Source organism: Pinus tabuliformis, chromosome 8, assembly GCF_031772625.1.
Source record: "Pinus tabuliformis cultivar Carrire ecotype Pingquan chromosome 8, CPIR1, whole genome shotgun sequence".
NCBI classification, from domain to species: Eukaryota; Viridiplantae; Streptophyta; class Pinopsida; order Pinales; family Pinaceae; genus Pinus; species Pinus tabuliformis.
Genome location: NC_142294.1, coordinates 2,006,761,160 through 2,006,784,887, shown reverse-complemented (window position 1 = coordinate 2,006,784,887; position 23,728 = coordinate 2,006,761,160). Strand labels below are relative to the sequence as shown.

The 23,728-nt window shown below is 38.2% G+C and overlaps 2 pseudogenes; both read left to right on the top strand.

Annotated features, from left to right (window-relative positions):
• Positions 1 to 9,386: 9,386 nt before the first annotated feature.
• Positions 9,387 to 11,836, top strand: LOC149244479 (putative potassium channel AKT5; annotated as a pseudogene).
• Positions 11,837 to 12,519: 683 nt separating this feature from the next.
• On the top strand, positions 12,520 to 20,813 carry LOC149244478 (potassium channel KAT2-like; annotated as a pseudogene).
• The last annotated feature ends 2,915 nt before the right edge of the window (positions 20,814 to 23,728 follow it).

The following is a 23,728-nucleotide window of genomic DNA, read 5'->3' as shown; positions in this document are numbered from 1 at the left end:
AGGCCAGCACTAGTAAGTCATCAGCAGATAGTTCTCGAGGAAGAGACAGAGGGAATCAGAATCAAGCAGCACATAATCGAGGTTGAAGCCAAAGCAGAGGAAACAATTTTAACAGAGGAGGAAGAAATAATTTTCAAGGTAGAGGAAACAACCAAGGAAGAGGAAATTTTCAAGGACAAGGATATAATAATCAAGGTAGAGGACAATCTCAAAATAGAGGTCAAAGCAGAGGCAGAGGACAATCTTTAGGGAGAGGAAGAGACTTCAGTCAAATTGTGTGTCGAAGATGTAACAAAGTTGGCCATTATGCTGAAGATTGTCGAACATCACTTAATAAAATTCCCAAGTTTCAACAGCATTCAGCACAATTTGCAAATGATCAAGATGAAGATAACTCAGAATATGTTTTTACTTCCTCACCAACATCACAAATTTCATCCCATCTTAGAAGTGACTATGAAGATGCCTGGATCTTCGATTCCGGGGCAACTCAGCACATGACTTGTCGACGTGATTTTTTCTGGAATTTTCAAGATTGCCAACTTAATTCCCTTTTTCTTGCTGATGATACAAAACATACTCCTTATGGAAAAGGAGTAGTAAAATTTTTTCTCCCTGGTATAGGAGAAAAAATGATTTCCAATGTATGGTATGTACCCAGTTTCAAGAAAAAATTGCTCTCTTTAGTCACGATTCGACAAGCAGGACATCAGGTGATTATGGAAGATGGTTTAGTGAAGATTAATTCAGTGAAACAGAACTTGAAAATAGTTATGACAGGTTATGAAGATGGAAAACTGTTACGGATGAAAGGGACAGTTATTCCAAGGCATTCTGATTTTGCAGGGGCAGTGATTACAGGTATTTCACCTATACGACTATGGCATGTAAGATATGGACATTTGAATTTTGAGAGTATTTCTCAATTGCAGAAACAAGGAATGGTTAAAGGACTTCCCACATTCAAAAGGGAAAATGCAAAATGTGAATCTTGCATTTATGGCAAACAAAATCGAGAAATTTTTCCAACAAGTTCATGGCGTGCAAACAAGCGGCTACAACTAGTTCAGAGTGATGTTTGTGGTCCACTACAAACTTCATTTGGTGGTTGCAAATATTTCTTACTATTCATTGATGATTTCAGCAGAATGACTTGGGTTTACTTCTTGAAGAACAAGTCAGAAGCATTTGATAAGTTTAAAATTTTTCGCCAACTTGTTGAAAATGAAGTCAGAGAAAAGATAGGTACTCTCAGGACAGATAATGGGGGAGAATTCACTTCAAATGAATTCAAAACTTATTGCAGTGAAAATGGCATCATACAACATCTTACTAATGTTTATACTCCATAGCAAAATGGAGTAGTCGAAAGAATGAATCGCACTTTGTTAGGGATGGCGAGATCCATGTTAACTTTCAAAAGGTTAAGTCCAACATATTGGGCAGAAGCAATCCATACAGCTGTCTACTTAAGAAACAGATCTCCAACTGCTTCTTTAGACGGAATCACACCTTATGAAGCTTGGTTTGGTTTCAAACCTCGAGTTAAACATCTTAGAGTTTTTGGGTCAGTGTGTTATGCCTTAGTTCCGAAAGAAAAACGAAGAAAGGGTATCGTCTTTTGACCAATGGAAAATTCATTGTGAGCAAGGATGTCATTTTTGATGAAACAGAGAGTAAGAGTGCTGAAGAAATTGAAAATCTTCTTCACAAGTTAGAAACTAAGGGAAGTAAAAGAAATGGAAAAATGCAAAGTCAACCAACTTCACCAAATTGGTATGAACTTGATTTTCCTTCCTCGGAAGATGAGTCATCCAGTCCATCTACATCAACAACATCATCTGGGTCTTCTAGCAGTTCATCCGCATCTCCAAGCAGAAGCAGTTCTTCTGACAGTGATTCTCCACATTCTTCACCTGAACGACGAACATCAATTTATATTAATCCTCTTTACAGAAGCACAAACAAGTGAGCACCAACTTCTGAAATGGGCAGTTCAACTTTTGAAAGATGTAAAGCCTGATGAACAGAATAAAACTGGCACCAGAAGGGCACATAGAAGTGAAGGCAATTTTGCCTTGATAGCACATGATTTTACTGAACCTTCCACATACAAAGAAGCAGTAAAACATAAAGAATGGCAACAGGCTATGGTTGAAGAATATCAAGCAGTAATTGATAACAACACTTGGAAACTTGTTGATTGTCTAGCAAATGTTAAACCCATAGGATGTAAATGGGTTTACTGAATTAAGTATAATCAGAAGGGTGAACTTGAAAAGTATAAAGCACGACTTGTCGCAAAGGGTTTTGCGCAACAGGAAGGCATTGATTATGAAGAAACTTTTTCTCCAACAGCTAAATGGAACACCATCCGATTAACACTTGCATTGGCCGCTCAAAAAGGATGGAAAGTTCATCAAATGGACGTGAAAAGTGCTTTTCTCAACGGGGATTTACAGGAGGAAGTGTATATGACCCAACCACCAGGTTTTGAAGTTGAAGGACAAGAACATAAAGTCTGCAAATTGATCAAGGCTTTATATGGATTAAAACAAGCTCCCCGAGCTTGGTATGCAAAGATGGATGAATACCTTAAGAAAGTTGGTTTTCAACGAAGTGAATCTGATGATACTTTGTATGTGCGACAACAGGGAAAATATCTGGCAATTCTTGTTATGTATGTAGATTATTTGATCATTACTGGCAACCATGATGATCATATTGCACAGGTAAAAAAGGAGTTACATGCAGGTTTTAAGATGACAGATTTGGGATTACTTCACTACTATCTTGGAGTTGAAGTCTTCCAACGTCCACATCATATTTTCATTTCTCATAGTAAGTATGCAGCAGAGGTTCTTCAGCATTTTGGCATGCAGGATTGCAAGCCCGTTCTTACCCCCATGGAGCAAAACTTAAAACTTTCAAAATTTGAAGGGGGGGAAAGGTGGACAATACAACTTACAGACAGTTGATTGGCAGCTTGATTTATTTGACAAATACTCATTCTGATCTATCTTATGCAGTCAGTATTCTTTCACGTTTTATGCAGGAACCACGAGACAGCCACTGGAATGCAGCCAAAAGAGTTCTTCGGTATATCCAAGGAACAAAAGATTTTGGTCTTCTTTACACAAAGACTAAAATTTTTGTACTTGGTGGATATTCCGATGCCGACTTTGCTGGGAGTATTGATGATCGAGCATCAACATCAGGTTATTTAATGAATATGGGGTCAGCAGCAGTATCTTGGAGTTGTAAGAAACAAGCTACAGTGGCCACTTCTTCAACAGAAGCAGAGTACATTTCAGCATGGGAAGCAGCATGTGAAATTGTTTGGTTGCGCAAAATTTTGCAGGACTTGGGCATTTCTTAGGCAGAAGCTACATCATTATTCTTTGACAGCCAGTCAGCCATCAAACTTGCCAAGAACCCAGTTTTTCATTCAAAGACAAAGCATGTGGACACCAAGTATCATCATATCAAATCTCTCATTGCCAAAGATGTCCTCAAGCCAGTTTATTGTCCTTCCGAAGATCAGATCTCCGACATTTTCACGAAACCGCTTGGCAGAATAAAATTTACTAAGTTCAGGGATAAACTTGGTATCTGTTGTAATGTATCTTTGGATCATAGGGGGGAATGTTAGATGATCCAAAAATAATTTATTATCATAGGTTATAAAATTGAAATAAAATAATTATTAATTTAAGAAATTAAATTAATAATTATTATTCTAGAATGATTAATTATTTAATGGAGACAATTAGAAATTAGTATATTGTTGTAACAAGATATGACTCTCCAAATGTGCCGTATCTTAGGCTCTATTTTAGGAGATTAGTTAGCTAGTTGGTTTGAATAGCATTTAATGTAAATGGACACTTGTTATTTAATAAGTGATCCATAATTAGAGGTAGTTAGGACATGGAGCTTATAAATAGCTCATTGCAAGAGTGTTTGGTTGTTCGGGTGTAAACTCTTGCAAAATCAATTATGTAATTATTTTTTTCTGATTAATAAAATTATGTGTCTGAGGACACTTCTTCCATTATGGAGAGCCTGGTTGTAGTTGTGTTGAACATAAGGGAGGCTCTCGTTCCATGTGCATGGATGATTTGAGTTGTACATGCGCAGAATGTGTACAATCATCCTGTTGACAACCTCTGTTTGGCCATCAATTTGAGGATGGAAGGCTGTGGACATAGTGAGTTTGGTGTCCAGCATCGACCAGAGACTGGACCAAAATGTACTGAGGAACCTGCTATCTTGATCTGAGATGATAGACTATGGGATCCCAAAGTCCACCCACGCTTATTCAAAGAAGAGTTTAGCAGTGGCTTATGCTGTGATATTCTTCTTGTAGGTCGCCATAATGGCCATCTTCGAGAACTTGTCGACGACCACAAAAAAAAAGTTGTTTCCATGCTTAGTGGAAGGAAGGCCTGACATGTAATCCATGGAGATGGATTCCCAAGGTCGATTAGGGGTAGCAGCGAGGTATAGAGGCCTTGCTTCTTGACTGTTGGTTTGGTAATGGCACAGGTAATGCATGATCTGATGTACTTCCCAACATCTTGTCGAAGAGTCAGCCATTAGAAATACTTCTATAGTACTACCACTATTTTCTTCACCTCGAAATGTCCAGCAGCTCAACTGCAGTGTGCTTCCCAAATCATCTTGTCACGCTCGCTTGAAAGAACACAAAGGTGACCCAGGTGGCATAACAGGGCACCCTGGAGGTGAAAATATGGAACATGCCGACCCTCCAAGAGTGTCTGGTATGTGTGGCTAAAGTTTGGGTCGCTTTTGTAGAGAAGTGGCCAATCAGAAGTCTCATGCCTACAAGAGTTGAGCACGGTGGTTAATGACATGATCCGTGGTCGACTGAGGAACTCTGCAACATTATTGGTGCCGCCCTTCTTATACTTGATATTCAAATGGAATTGTTCCAGGTATGTGGACCACTTCTGATGGCGATCATTTTGTAATTTCCCTTGGGTCTGTATGAACTGGAGGGGTCGGTGGTCTGTGTGGATGACTGTTTCCTTCCCCAAAATGTAATGTTTCCATTGTTGGCAGGCCTGCACAATGGAATAAATCTCTTTGTCATAAGTGGGATACTTCCAAAATATGTCTGAAAGTGTCTCACTGTGATATGCCACTGGAAGCCCGTGTTGAGTAAGGACTGCCCCAATAGCATAGTCAAAGACATCTGTCTCAACCTCAAATGGTTGTTGCAAGTCTGGCAATGCGAGCACTAGTGCCGAGAAGAGGTGGTCTTTCAACTCTGTGAATGCCTTCTATTGAGATTCAGACCAAAAGAATTTTGCTTTTGCTCCTCCCTTGGTGACTTGACTCAAGGGCCAAGTGATATGAGAAAATCCCAACATGAACCTACGGTAGAAGTTGGCAAGACCTAGAAAGTTGTAGAGCTCCATTAGAATGGTTGGAGAGGGCCAATCCTGAATGACTTGGATCTTGGCTGGATCCACATGCATCCCCTATTCATCAATAATGTATCCCAGATACTGAACCTAGGTCATGCCAAAAGTGAATTTCTCCAAATTGGCACATAACTTGTGTTGCCGCAGTGTTTGGAGAACCTGTCGAATGTGCTAGAGGTGCTCTTCTCAACTCTGGCTGAAGATCAGGATGTCATCCAAGTATACCACTACAAATGAGTTGGTGAATGGCCACAAGATGTCATCCATTACCCTCATGAAGGTTGCAGGAGCATTCGTCAATCTGAAAGGCACAACCAACCATTCGAAAAGTCCCTCCTTGGCTTTGAAGGCAGACTTCCACACATCGGAGGGTTCGATTGGTACCTGGTGATATCCTAACTTCAAATCGATCTTGCTGAAATATTTTTCCCCCTTCAGTTGGTCTAGGATGTCATCGATCCGTGGGATTAGGTACCTATTATGGATAGTGATCTTATTTAGCGCCCCATAGTCAATATAGAGTCTCCAAGTCCCATCCTTCTTCTGTACCAACACAATCGAGCTCCGACAAGGCGATGGACTCGGACGGATGTGACCTTTCTGTAGCAGCTCCTGAATCTGCCTCTTGATTTCATCGTTCTCCAGCACGGACTGCTGATAGATTGGTCCATTAGACAGTGCTGCACCTAGGGTCAGATCGATGGAGTGCTTGACCTTACAATGTAGAGGAACCCTTGTGGGGGAAGTGAATATGTCCTCATACTCCTCCATGACCTTATCCATCTGTAGTTGTCGTGTGGAGGGGGCCTATCTAGAGGTCGTGGCCACCATCTTCTTCTTTCCCTGAGGGCGTATCATCAGGAAAACAAATTTCACAATTTTTGAAATGAGCTTACTACATTTTTTTGCAGTAACCAAAGAGATGGTGGTAGGTGGTGCTACCTCTGGTATCCTGTACAACTTATTTCCCAAAGTAATAATAACAGCACGGGGCCTTGATTCATACACAACATGTCACTTCCACAAGTATGGTTGTGCTAATAATACATCACAAACTTCAAGGGGACCAATGTCACACAATACCTCATCCGTGAAGGGCTTGATGTTGTATGGAAGGTGACAGTACTAGCTCGCGTGAAGATCCCATCCTTGGTGAAGCCACCCGATGGTGTACGGTTGTGGATGTGCTGTGGTCGGTAAGCCCAACCACTTCACAACCTCTGCCGAAATGAGGTTCTTTTGGCTCCCATTGTCGACAATGAACTGTAGTGGGGATCCCTTTACCCACATCTGGGAGTGGAAGAGATGCTCCTCCTCCTCTGGATCTTCGGGTTCCTCCTTCTGGATATTCGTGGTGGCAACGATGGCATTTGGCTCCACATCGATAATCTGCTTCCCTTTGTCATTCCCCTTGTCAAGTTCTGACTAAGATTCAAAACATGCATCTGCTTCTGAAACCTTAAGCTCAGCCACCAGTGACTGCTTGGCCTGACACTCACTTGTGTTGTGAGTGGAGCTCTTATGGAACTCACACCATTTTCCCGTGTCCTTTTTCAGCTTCACGGCGCTATTCTTTGCTTGCAGCTTTGGCAGGTTGTCTTGGGCCACCCCACCTTGGCTTTGCCCTTTGTTCTGTTATTTGAGGGCACCTTTCCCTTGCTTTGGATTTGCAGATCCAAAGTCTCGCTTCTTCTGTTTAAAATTTTTCTCGACCTTGAAGGCATATCGATATGCCATGCCAAGCAAGGAGATGTTCAGGAATTCTATTTCTTCCTGGATGTACTTGTGCAGGGGGCCACGGTATTTGAGTATAAAATGCTACTCCGAATCCTTGATACCCAACTTTGTGCGAAGGGTATGGATAATATTGGTAAGCTCCAGTACATCTTGGTCCCTTCCCTGCTGCAGCGTGGTCCACTTTATGTATTGATCCTCATAGCTTCCCACAGGGTAGTACTGCTCCTTGATGGCATCCTGGAACGAATTCCAGGTGGGTTCGACTGAAAATAGTGAGCCGGTACTTTCGTTAGAAATATCTATCAGAGAACTACAACTTTGGGAAGAATAACATTGGCCCATGGACCCATGTTGCTCCCAATTTTCCCAAAAAAACGTCGTTTAGGGTCTCAAAATAGCTCCCGAAGTTTAGGACTTGAAAAACTGCTAAAAATAGTAAACTATGCTACAATTAAGGAAACTGAAACGCTAAAAGAAACAATGGTGGGGGTCCAAGTGGACTTGGCAGGTGGCCACCAATATCCACCTGGATCACCAAGGCTACATTGATCCCTCAAGGAGGCATTTCTAGAGGACTTCACGCAAAGAAACTTTCAGGGAAGGAGGCATTCAAAGTGATGAATTGTCTAGGGCATGTAGCAACTTGATTAGGGTTTGAGGAGCCCTAATAGTACTAATATGAATGTTGGGAGTGATGTGGCGAAATGGATCTATAACAAGAAGGTTCGATACATTCCAATCAAACCCTTGGTTAAATGGAAGCTTGTATTTTATAGAGAGATGTCATTTTAAAGTGAAGTGCCTTTTATGAAAATGAGTCTAGTGTTTAATTAGATGTAAAGTTCTTACATTTGTGGACTGGTTGGATCTTGATTGTTGATTGGGTCTTAATCTCAAATGTCTTGAAAATTTCTTAATTGCTAAATGGATGTTGCTTTTTCAATTTTCAAAACCATGGAGTAGATTATTAGTGTCATTATTTCATGGAATATGCATGAAACCTACAATAAATAGAAATTTCACTCTCCACAAAGCACTATCTCATCATCTGTCTTGGTGACACACATATATTTTCACATGGTTCATACTTCATGTCTATTCAACAATACCCTTTCAGGCAGCTAGTCTAATATTCACAAGGAAACTTGGGTTAGGGTTCAGTGCTCTTAATATGTTGTGCATCTGGCGTTTAAGGCAGGTCAGTGCTCTGTTCTCAAGACTAGAGAAGAATATCTGACTCAACTATTTCTGCACACATTATTTTAGGCTTGTTTGTCTAAATTAACACCAACAATTTCATTTTTCTTGAATTTAGTGGAAGGAAGTACTTAATTGAAAATAATATTCACTAATATAATGAAACTAAAACCATCTTTGCTCATTTGTTAAAGTAACACTTTTTGTAGTTCACTATGTTGGATGTTTTTCATATCTGCTTGCTGCTAGATATCATGATCCGAGTAGGACATGGACTAGTGCTGCATTTCCACATTTTATGAATCAAATCCTTTGGATTCACTATATGACTAAAATCTATTTTTCCATTACAACTCTGACCACTGTTGGATTGGGAGACCTACATGCTAAAAATACGAGAGAAATGATATTTGATATCGTCTCCAGGTTATTTAATCTATGTTTGACTGCATACTTCATAGGAAACATGACAAATTTAATTGTACATGGCACAACCCAGACCATGAAATTTTAAGGAATATATTTTTAACAGGTGTGTGTATAGAAAATTTATACTTACATATTCTCTCTTTTCAATGCAAAAATTCTATTTCAGATGAGGATTTGGCTTTCATTTTGATTGCAGGGGGACACAATTTAGGCAGCTTCAAGATTTTCTTTTACGAATCAACTCACACTGCAATTGCAAGATCAAATGTTGCCACATGTATGCAACAAGAAGAAACTTTAATGATCTTCCGAAGCCCATCTGCATAAGCATTGCAAACTTCTTGGTTTTTCCTATTGTTGATAAAGCATATATTTTCCAAGGAGTGTCACATGATTTTCCTTTCCAGCTGGTAAGTATTTCCTAATTATGGTAAGGATACCCTATTTTTTGTCTTTGTTAGTGGACTTTAGTACAACAACTTTGAGGAAAAAATAACCTAATAGTCACCTTGTGCTTGGAAGGTTTCAGAGATGAAGGCAGAGTACTTTCCCCCAAAGGATGATGTCATTTGAATGAATGAAGCACCGGCTAATTTTTATGTGCCAGTGTCTGGTGCTGTTGTACGAATCTTTCTGAACTTTACAAAGTCTAAAATTTCAGAACTTTTAGGTTCTTCACTTTATTTATTTTGCCGAATGTGTCTTCAAACAGAGAACTGCAACAAAGTGTTGTAAATAGTGATATGGAGGTACAATAACATTGAAATTTTGTTTCATTTTGTAGGACATACTAGTAGACAAAGACAAGGGTAAAGCATAGCAGAAAAAGCTATTTTTTATTAAATGAAAGTGATTATTCATGCTCTTAGTATCTTCTTGTTAGGAGAGTCATTACATAATAAGCATGGATATTAGAATGTTTTCATATCATCTACAAATAAATTTTGAACAACCGTTTGTTTCACTTTATGTTTAGTCACATTGGAAAATTTGAAGTATAGAAATGACATATCTCATTTCAAATGACTTGTTTGTTTTACCCCAGGCATTAGTTGCACTTATATTGTTTTGAAATCCCAAAACTAAGTCAGCTAGTTTCATTATTGTAAACTCGTCTCCCACTGCAATCCAAATTCTTGGGCAGTGCCATATCGAAGATGTTTTGGAGACATTGGAGTGCTTTGTTATAGACCACAGCCATACACAATCCATACAAAGAGGCTTTCTCAACTTTTGCGAATGAACCGCAATTCATTCATGAATATTGTACAATTTAATAATGCAAATGGAACGAGCATCATGAACAACCTTCTTAAGGTTTGCAAGAAATAATTACGATAAATATGCCGAGTCAAATTACCATAATAGGTTTTTATAGGAATAGGATCAATTAAATGTATTGTAGGAAAAATTAGGAAAAATTAACTTCATGTTTATATGACCCTAACAATTGAAATGATTGAAGGACCCAACATTTAGAAAACTTTCAAAAGAGATAGATTAGTTACTAGCAAAAGGAAGAATTGATGTACCTGCTAGTCACTATTTTGTTGCTTCAATAGGGGATGCACTTCTAATGGAGCAATTATTGAAAAGAGGGATGGATCCTAATGAATTAAACAACAATGGCGGCACACCCTTGGTAAATTTCAAAACTAATATGCATTTTGATGAGTAGAGTTTCATGGTCTTCACAACACTTTCTTTATGTTTTTGTGGTTCATGACTTAAGTACATATTTCCATTTGGAAGCATACATTGCTTCAAGTGGGATAATCAATTAAAACTTCCTATTTTGTTTTGTTTTGTTATAAGCACATTGCTGCAGCAAATCGCTTTAAATATTGTGTCAACCTTCTTTTAGAATATGGAGAAGATGTCAAGAGCAAGGGTATATTCTCCCCTCCCTCGTGCGCTCGTTAGTTGTTTTCCCAATCAAGCAGTGTGTTTGTTAATATAAACATTTGTTCGAATTTTTTCTCTAAAGTTTAGTGAAATCAACATCTTATTTAAATTTCAAACTGTTGCCACCGTTAATAAAATGAATAATTTGACCAGATTATATTTAACATTTCATAAACCTAACAGATGATGAAGGAAATGTTTCTTTGTGAGAAGAAATATTGGGCCAACATAAACTGCTCGCCACATTACTTTATGACAATGGTGCAAATGTTCAGTATGGTATTTTTGGCAATTTCCTCTGCAATGCTGCACAAAATAAGGATTTGGATATGTTGAACGATTTACTAAGTTATGGAGCAGATATAAATGCAACAAATGGAGATGCGAACACAAACCTCCATGTTTCCATCAGTGATGGATTAACAGAGGTAGTGAAGTATCTTCTGGACCATGGAGAAGACATGAATAAAATAGATTGTAGTGGGGTTAGACACCAAAAGCTTTGGTAGAGCATCAAGGGCATGAAGAAATATAGGAATTATTTCCAGAAAAATCTTAGTCAACATATTCAAACCTATGTTTATCTATCAAAGATTCAACTGTACCATCGAGCCTAGATGAGAAAAATCATGGGGAGATCACGAACCCTTCAAGATATGCAAAGGAAAATGGCATTCATCATTTTATAAATATAATTTCCACTCCACCTAATGGATTGTAGAGGAAAATGGTTACTAATTTTGACAATTCTCTTTTCGGTATAGTCAAAATGCCTTCCAAAACCAATCCTAGTGTCAGTGCCACGAGTCATCCAATTAAGTGTTCCTGCTGGACAAACCTTTCTCTTCCTAGAAGAGTGCGATCCACATGCATCAAGCAATTTACATCAAAGCAAATAAGAAACTAGGGAAAGTGATACTCTTTCCAAATGCAATTCAGGAGCTACTGAAAATTGGTGGTAAGTATTTATTTTATATATGAACTCATAATTTCACGAGTTAAGATTTCCTATAATATTCGAAATTAGAGCGCTACAGAAGAACTTAAAATTAGCCATTCACAAAATTGTTGTTCTCGCAGGTGAAAAGTTTGGTTATTTGACTATGAAAGTTGAGTGAAGATTCTGCAGAAATAGATTTATTAACCTTATAGTTGAAGAGTTTTAAAGTTGCGTGTTCGTGTTGGTTGCTGCATTGGTGAAGGACTAGTGTTATATGTGAGTTGGAGTGTTGGTATATGTTGGGGTATATGACCATGGTATGTGCTGGTGTATTCTTTAATGTGAATTCGTTGGAATGAAGTCTCCTGTACTGTGCATTGAGCTTGGCTTGGTTTTGATGCACTGAGTGAATTCGACTATACCCAAGATTGTGTGTTGAAGTTGAAATATGCGATGGAATGTTGAGCTATCCTAGCCTCTCTTGAAACCTGTGCATTGGTGTGTTGTTCAAAATATGTGCGCTGGTCCTTTTATTAAGTGTTGGTTTCTCTTCTTAGAACCAATCCCCTATGCATTTGGTTGAACGATGATATTTTCTTTGTGGGTAATTTCCGTCATGATATATTGTTAAACGTTGTGTGGTATATGTGGTATGAAGGCTGGTCATTTATGTTGGGATCCGAGAGTAAAGTACTGACCTTGTATACTTTCCGGAGCTGCGTTGAATGTTCTCTCTGCTTTGAGCACTTTGTTAGCATTGGTTGGAACCTGGAAGTCAGCTCGTTGGAATGGTGCATGCCATAATGACTTTTATGTATGATGGTGAATGGTTGAAGTGTTGATTATAGTGCGTTGCTTAGTATGTACGTTAGTCGAAACTCTAGTGCGTTGGTAATTAAAGTTGCTTGCTGTCAATTAAAACTCTGTGTTCAAGACCATTCCATATGGTATGTGCGTTGGTGGAATGAAGACGGAAGTTTATTTGTGATATGTGCATCCATGTGTGGTGCTCTCCACAAGGTGCATTTTTTGAATTGGTATATGCATTGGATGCGTTGGGCACATATATGGGCATTTTAAGATGATCTTTCCATTTATCAAAGCCGATCATTGTTTCATTTTATTAAGGATGTCATTTTTGCATTACTTATATAATAAGTCATTGGCTGATGTTGGTTATATAATAACTCATTGGCTGATGTTGGTTCAAATATGCCTCTGAGTCTGGGCCAAGGCTTCAATATATCTCCACAGATGAGAAGGTTCCAAACATTCTAACCAAACCCTTGGTTAAATGGAAGCATTCTAACCAAACCCTTGGTTAAATGGAAGCTTGTATCTTATAGAGAGATGTCATTTTAAATTCAAGTGCCTTTTATTAAAATGAATTTAGTGTTTAATGAAATGTAAATTTCTTACATTAGTGAATTAGGTGGATCTTGATTATTGATTGGGTCTTAATCTCAAAAGTCTTGGAAATTTCTTGCTTGCTAAATGGCTAGTTGATTTTTCAATCTTCAAAACCATGGAGTAGATCATTAGTGTCATTCTTTCATGGACTATGATTGAAACATACAATAAATAGAACTTTCACTGTCCATAAAGCACTATCTCATCATATTCCCTAGTGACATAGGTATAGTGGCACATGGTTCATACTTGATGTCTGTTCAACACTACCCTTTCAAGCAACTAGTCTAGTATTCATAGTGAAACTTGGGTTAACGTTCAGTGCTTTTAATATGTTGTGCCTCTGGCATTTAAGTGATCTTTTCTCAAGACTAGAGAAGAATATCTGACTCAACTATTTCTTGACACGCTATGTTAAGCTTGTTTATGTAAGTTAACACCAACAATTTCATTTTGCTTGAATTTTGTGGAAGGAAATATTTAATTTCAAATAATATTTATCAACATAATGAATCTGAAACCATATTTGCTTAATTGTGCAGGTAACACTTTTTTGCAATTCACTCAGTTGGATGACTTTCATATATGCTTGCTTCTAGATATCATGATCCAAGTAGGACATGGATTGGTGCTGCATTTCCACATTTTATGAAACAAAGCCTTTGAATTCGTTGTATTACTGCAATCTATTTTTCCATTACCACTCTGACCAGTGTTGGATGTGGAGACCTGCATGCAGAAAATACGAGAGAAATGATATTTGATATCATCTACATATTATTTAGTTTGGGTTTCACTGCATACTTGATAGGAAACATGACAAACTTAATTGTACATGGCACAAGCCAGACCATGAAATTTATAAGGAATATATTTTTAATAGAATTGTGTATAGAAAAGTTATACTTACATATTCTCTCTTTTCAATGCAAAAATGCTACGTCATATGAGGATTTGACTTTCATTTTGCTTGCAGAGGGACACAATTTAGGTAGCTTCAAGATTTTCTTTTAGGAATCAGCTGCCACAACAATTGCAAGATCAAATGTTGGCACATATGTGCTTGAAATTTAGGACAAGAGGGATTGCAACAAGAAGAAACTTTAAATGATCTTCTAAAGGCCATTTGTACAAGCATTGCAAAGATCTTGGTTTCTCTTATTGTTGATAAAGCGTATCTTTTCCAAGGAGTGTCACATGATTTTGTTTTGTTAAACACACACATGGAAGCAACAAATATGATAGATAAAACATGAGAGCGCATTTTTTATTAACAAAACATATACATTTGTAGTACATGGTTTGACCTTTGGGTTCCACATCCCAATGTCTTTTGGACTTAGTTTGTCTATTCGGCTTCCACACTAACCCATAGAGGATTAGGTGTCCAACATTCCCCCCTTAATCCGAAGGGTTATGTATGAGTCCAAGAAGAGAGCTGTAATATAGAATGTGCAAAAATGCATGGCAGCACTACGCTGAATGTGCTCCCTGAAATGTTGGTATAAAGGGTGGTGGTTTAAGGATGACCACCAACACTGGAACGGATAGTGCAGTTCTGAGAACTCTTCCAATTCTGGCATGAAGCTCAAGTCTTCTGCTAGAGGAAGTGTTCCTCATGTTTTGAAGAGGGAAACCTTCAACCATGAAAGGGAGGTCTCACACCCGCATAAATGGAGAACTTCAACCTGAAAAGGGAAGTCTCACCCTGTGATGGTTTAAGGATGACCAACAACTATGGAATGCTTAATGTAATTCCTGGAACTCTTCCAATTCTCGCAAAAAGATGAAATCTTCTGCTAGAGGAGGTGTCCCCAACTCTATTCCTAGAATTCTTCCGAAACTCGCAAGAAGCTCAAGTCTTCTCCTAGAGGAAGTCTCCCAGATTACCAACTGAAGGCATGCTCACAAGCATCTTTGTCTCTGGCTACAACTCTAAAACTGGTGTGACAGGTTGTGGCTCACACTCACTTGATGTGGCTTTGAAGCTTGTAGATGACCATCATTTCCCCCATGTGAGATACAAGGTGGGATGATGGAGAAAACTCAACTGCAAGACTCTTCAATACTTTTGAACAAGTTCTGACATGTGACTGAAATATCTTCTTGGTTGTTGATGCCCATTGCCAAGAAGTGATCCATCCAACATCAATCTTTGTTCTTGCAGGAGGTTTGTTTTTGAAGCATCTGTTTGAAGAATGATTGGTTTTATGACAATGCTTACATGGATGAAGATCAAAATAGTGATCTTTTAGATGGTCAACTCGGTCACAGTGTTGGCATTTCACAATATGTTGTTGTTGCTGTTGCTATGGAAGAGGGGCAGAATCTAGAATACCTGGAGGTGAACTGTCATGAGGAGGAGGTGAAGATGAACCGTCTTGAAGAAATCCATCACTTTGAATTGGATTGGCTTGGAGTAGTCTGGAATATGAAAGGACATGTCCTTTTCATATCCAAGGCAAGTTCTGTGCTTGTTGTGGAGAAGCTCTTCCCAAGGTCTGATGATTGGCTTGGGAAGTGTAGGCTGGACTTCTACATCCACATCTGATCTTGAATCAGCCTCAACTTTACTGTCATCATTATTTTCTGCATGTTGATGGGAGTCAATTTCTTATTCAAAAGGGAATTGTTCTGAACAGAAACAAGTTCAGAATCATGACGATACTTCTGTAACTCCTCTTTCTGTAGTTGTGATTCTAGCTGCAAAAACTCTATCTTTTCATGTGAATTTTACATACATGTTTGAATGTCTAAAAGAGAGGCTTTGTTAATTTTGACTGTGCTGTCAGCAGTGGCCCTGATTAGAGTTTTTAGTAACTCCAATAAGCCATGAATTTTCACCATTATTCAACCAAACAAATGGGAAAAGTGTTAAGAAACCAAATGCACAATGTTGTTGCAATTCCGCACTAGAACAATATGCCAATAAACAATAGTAAACACCAATTTGTTGCAGTACAAAATGATAATGCTCAGAGAAATAAAATGGGAAATTGGTGATGAATATTTTAAGGATTGTTCTTCAATAATAGACTCAAGCTACAAAAGGGCTTATCAAATTAATAGGAAATACTATCTCCAAAAATATGGTTCTCCTTCACCTATAAACAACTCAACTATGAATATGATGTCAAAGACAACTTTAAAATGCTCTTCTAAAGGATTGCTAGGTCCTTTTCTCCACTCGAATAACCTTTCTCTCTAATTTCATTCGACACTGCAACTCTTATGCATGTAGGAAACTCCATTGTTTGACCCAGCTTAACGAACCATCAAGTGTTCTTGTCAGAATATTATACAACGCAAGATATTTTGACATGAACTAAGTTATACCAATATAATGAAGTGAATACACAACATATAATGGATTCAGCCAAGACCGATTCCAAGCATACGAAAAGGTGCCATTACAGTGGAGAAGAAAACTCATAAGAACCACTATGGAAACGGCGTAGAGGATATTCAATTGTCCCTAATCAATCTTGAACAACAAGATTATTTTACCAGTAATATATAACTTAAGTCGATCATTCAAGGCACAATGAGGATGCGAGGAACACTAATTGATCATTATGGATTTTTCCAAAATGAGATCATCTCCTGGTCGATTATAATGTGAAGCCCACTAGTGAAAATGTCCAAAAATCAGATCGGACACTAAATTCCGAGAACGAGTAAGAAAAACACTATTATACATGGCATGCAGATGGAACTTCGGTATTTGATACATTCCACTTGAAAGGGCTGCCAAAGGACCACCTTCATAAGTAATAATAAGAGTCCAGGCCAATTTGTAATTATTGTTTATGTACATACCTTGCCTAGATAAAATAACTATGTGCCTTTTTTTCTGCCTTGAACCTCCTTCACCATACAGATCATTCCACTGAAGTAGCTCTGTCATATTTGCAAACAATAGATCCTAGTTCGAGTCTCTCAGCTCTCTCCAAAGGAATTTTGTGGGTCATTTGCAGGTGAAGACACCATGGTGAAGGTTTATCCCACTGTAAGCGAGGAGTACAAGGCTGCCCTTGACAAATGCAAGAGGAAGCTCCGAGCTCTCATTGCAGAGAAGAACTGTGCGCTGATCATGGTTCGAATCACATGGCACAACGATGGGACTTACGATGTCAAGACCAAGGCGAGAGGGCCCTTCGGGATGATGATATATTGAGCCGAGCTTGCCCACGGTGCTAACAGTGGTAAGAATCCTTGCTGCAAGAATCAATCCGAGGAGCTTCAAGACCATAAAGCCATACTCATCAACGCACTGATCATATAGTGAAGGGGTTTCACACTCAAGATTTCGCGTAGGTGACAACTCAAATTTGAACAGGAACTAAGCCGACTTAGACCTTGTCAAGATAAAAGGAGGCATACACTTGTGAATAAAACCAGTGCGATGTTATTTTTCTTGAAGACAGGAATACTATGTTTTTCGTTTCATCGATCCACTGCATGACCTGGATGGCCACACAATCTTAAAATATCGGCAAACAAATGTATATCCACCCTCAACTTGGTGTTCTCCGTTGTAATTACCATCTGCATGATATGTGAACAACCGAAGGTATTAGCAAGGGACATTACTTCGACCTCCCAACCTTCGTGCGAGAATATCGTGGCCGTGATTACTTGCAATGGTCCCCCAATCATCCCAATCCCTCCTTCCAGAGCAGAGTATAAATCATTTCCAGCAGATGGTAAGCCATTCAGCGAGTCCACATGCACCAAGTAACAGTACTGAGAGACAGGTTCTCGAAAGAGTACTTTGGATTCCCTTCTTCCCTAATTCTCTCTAGCTAGGCCAACAGATGACATTCCATCCCACCTCTACTCTCGTGAATCCTCAAACTGCTCTGCATTTCTTTCACTCCATCATTACCAATTTGTTTTCAGGGAGAAGTAGCCATGGACGTTAGGTACGACAAAGAATTTCATAATGGAAAAACTGCCAGAGGACAGTCCAACGTTCAACCAAATGTAGGCGGAGGAGGCGGTCTAGGTCGGGCATTAACCAAATTGCAACAGCTTATGGTGGTATGGGAGGTGGTGTTTCAAGATGTTGAGCAGATAGAGAATAACATCAATAGTGCTAAGAGAAGGCCAGCCAGCACAAGGTCAGATGAATTGCTGTCCAATGCAAAATCTATAATAGAAAACGCCCCTCACAACAAGAAGAAAATAGATTTCTGATAAAGGCCAAATTAATGGAGCGTTAGCTCAAGCGCACATTGAAAACACTCAGGTTCAGGCAAGAATGAACACATGAAGAATAATGGACATGAAGATCTTCGAGAGGCAGCACATAGGAAAAACTGACAGGTACTTACAGCAGTGTGTTGGGGTGGTTCACAAAAGTCAAGGTATGGTATAATATTCAACTCTCAACCAACTCATTCAACAACAGAGATGTGATAGAGATGGCAATCTAGAATAGAGATACACAACTGACATGTATGAAAAGGCCACCGAAAACAAGTGGGTCACAGTTGAGCAGGGTAAGGGACCGCCTACTCTGATACCATGTTAAACACACACTTGGCAGCAACAAATATGAAAGATAAAACATGAGAGTGCATTTTTTATTAACAAAACATATACATTCATAGTACATGGTTTGATCTTTGGGTTCAACATCCCAAGGTCTCTTGGACTTAGGTTTTCTATTTGGCTTCCACACTAACCCATAGAGGGTTAGGTGTCCAACATGTTTTCTAGCTGGTAAGTATTGCTTAATTATGATAAGGATACCCTATTTTTTGTCTTTGCTAGTGGGCTTCAGTACAACAACTTTGAGGAAAAAATAACCTAATAGTCGCCCTGTGCTTGGAAGGTTTCAGAGATGAAGGCAGAGTACTTTCCCCCAAAGGAATATGCCATTTTAATGAATGAAGCACCCACAAATGTTTGTGTAAGTGTCTTGTGTTGTGGTAGGTATCTTTCTGAATGTTATAAAGTAAAAAAAATTTAGAACTTTTAGGTGGTTCACTTTATTTCTTTTGCCGAATGTGTCTTCAAATAGATAACTACAACAAAGTGATGAAAATGCTAATGTGGAGCTACAATAACACTCAAATTTTGTTTCATTTTTCAAGACATACTACTAGACAAAGACAATGGTAAAAGTTAAAACAGAGCAGGCAAGCTAATTTTTATTAAATGAATGTGATTATTCATGCTCTTAGTATCTTCTTGTTAGGATATTCATTACATAATAAGCATGAATATTAGAATGTATGCATCTCGTCTACAAATAAATTTGGGACAACCATTTGTTTCACTTTATGTTTTAGTCACATTGGAAAATTTGAAGTGCAAAAATGACATATCTCAGTCCAAATGACTTGTTTGTTTTACCCTAGGCATTAGTAGCACATATATTGTTTTGAAATCACAAAACTAAGTCAGTTGGTTTCTTTATTGTAAACTTGTCTCCTACTGCATTCCAGATTCTTGGGTAGTCCCATCTCGGAGATGTTTTCGGAGACATTAGAGTGCTTTGTTATAGACCACAAGAATACACAATTCATACAAAGAGGATTTCTCAACTTTTGTGATTGAACCACAATTGATTCATGAATATTGTACAATTTAATAATGCAAATAGAACGAGCATCATGAACAATATTCATAAGGTTTGCAAGAAAGATTTACGATAAATATGCTGAGTGAAATTACCATAATATGTTTTTCGAGGAATAGGATCAATTAAATGTATTATTGTAATGTCTTGGTTAGTATTGCAAGAAAACTTAACTTCGTGTTTATATGACTCTAGCAATTGAAGCGACTGAAGGACCCAATTTTTGGAAAACTTTCAAAAGAGATAGATCAGTTGCTAGCAAAAGGAAGAATGGATGCACCTCTTAGTCTCTGTTCTGTTGCTTCAATAGGGGATGCCTAATGGAGCAATTATTGAAAAGAGGGATGGATCCTAATGAATCAAGCACCAATGGATGCACACCCTTGGTAAATTTCAAAACTAAGATTCATTTTGATCAGTAGAGTTTCATGGTCTTCGCAAAACTTTCTTTATGTTTTTGTGATTCCTAACTTAAGTACATCTTTTCATTTTAAGCCATACACTACTATGAGTGGGATAACCGATTAAAACTTTCTATTTTGTATTCTTTGTTATAAGCACATTGCTGCAACAAATGGCTTTAAAGATTGCGTCAACCTTCTTTTAATATATGGAGCAGACATCATCAACAAGGGTATATTCTCCCCTCTCTCGTGCACTCATTAGTTGTTTTCCCAATCAAGCAGTGTTTTTGTTAATATAAAAATTTGTTCTAATTTTTTCTCTAAAGTTCAGTGAAATCATCATGTTTTTTAAATTTCAAACTATTGCCACTATTAATGAAATGAATAATTTGATGGGATTATATTTAACATTTCATAAAACTAACAGATAAAGTCGAAAGTGTTCCTTTGTGGTAAGCAATATTGGGCCAACATAAACTTTTTGCCACATTACTTTGTGACAATGGTGCAAACTTTAGGAGGGTATGATTGGTAGTTTCCTCTGCATTTCTGCACAATATAGGGATTTGGATATGTTTAATGATTTACTAAGTTATGGAGCAGATATAAATGCAACAAATAGAGATGGGAACACAACTGTCCATGCTGCCATTAGTGATGGATTGACAGAGGTAGTGAAGTATATTCTGGACCATGGAGAAGACATGAATAAAAAAAATTGTAGTGTGGTTGGACAGCAAAAGCTTTGGTAGAGCTAAAGGGCATGAAGAAATATGAGAATTATTTCTAGCAAAATCTCAATCAACTTATTCACACTTATGTTTATCTATCAAAGATTCATCTGTCACAGCGAACCTAGATGAGAAAAATCATGCGGAGATCATGAACCCTTCAAGATATGGAAAGGAAAATTGCATTCGTCATTTTATAAATACAATTTCGACTCCACCTAATGGATTGCAGAGGAAAATAGTTACTAATTATGAAAATTCTCTTTTCGGTATAGTCATAATGCCTTCCAACTCCAACCCTAGTGCTAGTGGCACGAGTCATGCAATTAAGTGTTCCTGCTAGACAAGCCCTTCACTTCCTAAAAGAGTGATGATTCATAGGAATCACCCAATTCACATCAAAGAAAATGGAATAGTCTACCTAGGTGGAGGAATTGGCCGGTTTCCGTTGCCGCCTGGAAAAACCTCCAGCTCTGGCCGCCGGCAATTCCTTCGCCCTCCGCCACCCTCCACGAGCTCCGCCCAGCTCCACCACCCTTCGCATTAATGTTGACGACAGACAGGAATTTGACAAACATTCTGATTTCCATCATGTCTTTCCGCCGGGGAGTTAATCACCATGGAATTTGAATTCGGAAATAACCCGCGGGCTGCTCCCTGACCAATTCGACCCGACATCCCCTGCAACTCACCAGGTAACTAGAACATTTTGGAAAACTCACTCCGCACCTGTAGCTCACCAGAACAAGGTGCAAAGTTCACTCCCAAGCTCTGCAGCTCACCACCCAGGCGACAAACAGGCAGGTTCACTGTGGATCGTTCATGGTAGATCACATGCAAATGCATTTTAAAATAATAATTTATTTTCTAAAATCAGTACTCAAACCACTGTTTTACATGCCAAATATCACTCATTATACATGCTGCATGTGTAATATCTTCGACATGTATTGAAAATTGATCCTCTATTCTACTTAGTTATGGCTCTAAATGGAATGACCATCTACATCAATTTTCTTGTTATCAAGTGACAGCCTTGCGAACAGTTATTTGATGCAACATTCCTTTTTCCCTCTAATGATTTAAAGGAGGTCTTTTTAGGGAGGTCTGGTTGACAGTTTGGTGAGACACAGATTTATACCAGCAAAGGAATGAATTTAAAATAGTAACACACTGGGATTTAAAATTAAACAGTGGATCATGGGAAAAAGTTCTTATTCCATCAAACATGAATGAAGCATCTTATGGAAATTATTCATCTTCAAATAGATGGAGAGCAATTCTAATAGAAGGTAGAAGTTCTAGCTATAGATTATATTCGTGCAACATACCTAAGGCAAGAACCCTAAGATAATACACGACTTCTAATTGCCCAATTGTTAGCATAGCATGATTTTCTGCTGACCCAGTTGTTAGCATAGAATGACTCCTTTGCTTCTGCTGGACTATTTTGTCCTCCTCACATACTGTCAATAAAACTCCCTTCTAAACATTTCTGCTCCTTGCATACTGTCAAAAAAATACCTTCTAAACATGTATAGTTTGATATTTAACTTACTGTACATCCTACAGACTGGCAAAGGGCCCTTGTTTCAACTCCTAGAAATGAGATCCTTGTGTAAGCAACATTTTCTTAATAGATTTATAAAACAAAAATTATTCATGAATTTCAAACAGAAATCTAAAAGATTCAGCAAATTTATCCTATAAAAAGGATGTAGAAATGGATACAACAATCCAACTCAAAATGGACAACACTAAAGGAATCCTTGTTCTTATTTATTTTTCACACATATGCTGCAGAAGAAAAAAATTCCCTTCACAATTATATCTCTCTTTTTCTAGATTCTACTCAAATACAACATTAGAAAGCAGAGGAAAATCATAAAAATAGGTTAGTATAAGGATGCAAGGTGCAGTTCAAAAATAAAAAGACACCATGAACGTTCAATTGTATGCCCATTGAGCTAGCAGTTGACAGCATGCTAAAAAAGGTAACTTGAAATTATCAAAAACTGGTTATAGCAATAAATCAATTTACCTGATTAAGCATCCACTTGAATCCAATGGCCGTAGTGCAGTCATTCTTAGAAGCACTACTATTTCAGTCAAGATTATATACTTTATCAAGAGTCTGTCTAATGGAAGCAAAGTCTTCCCTCCCGGTCTCATTTGCAAATAGCTCTCCAAGTGAACCGATGTTTGGATGGTTGTTAAGGAGGGTTTCAAACCATCCACTTCCCAATCTTTGCACAGACAATATTAGAAAATTGTGTACAGGAGTGCAAGAACATTCTTCTCTAGCAACCAGAAATACAAACAATAGCAAACCAACAATCAGAACTCACTAATGTACCAAGGATAATTTAAGGGATTTAGGGAAGTTGTCTCATTGCCATTCCAGTACCTATTATAAGAACCTGGTTGAGGGTAATGAACAGGAAAACTGTGAGTATTTGGTTGCTGGCATTGTGTGTGATTTGTCTTGTTCTCCAAAGGGGAACCCTGTCTTGATTTCCCAACAGCGATCCTCTGATCAACACCAAGAAAGCACATGAATATTCCACAACCTCGAGCAGCAAAAGCATAAATAACTTTCATGTCAACATCGCCTATTTTTGCACATATTTTCCCTGCACATACAATTCAATTTGTCATGAAACAGTTCAAAACTCTCCTCCAAGCGTAAAAGTATTGAGTGGGGGCATTGAAACAAGGACAAATTTAGATATTTGGATAAGGATTTCACATTCCTGTTTGTGTGGTCTATGCGGCTGAAAAGTTGAAAATTGTCTTGTGGTTCTGTGTTCAATGAAGGTGCAATTTAAACCAACTTGTTAACTACTAATTAATAATCCTGCAGGATACACATCTGCCCAAAACAGTTCTCTCTCAAGTCTCTGTCTATGCGTGTCACTAGGTAGTAAATTTCGATC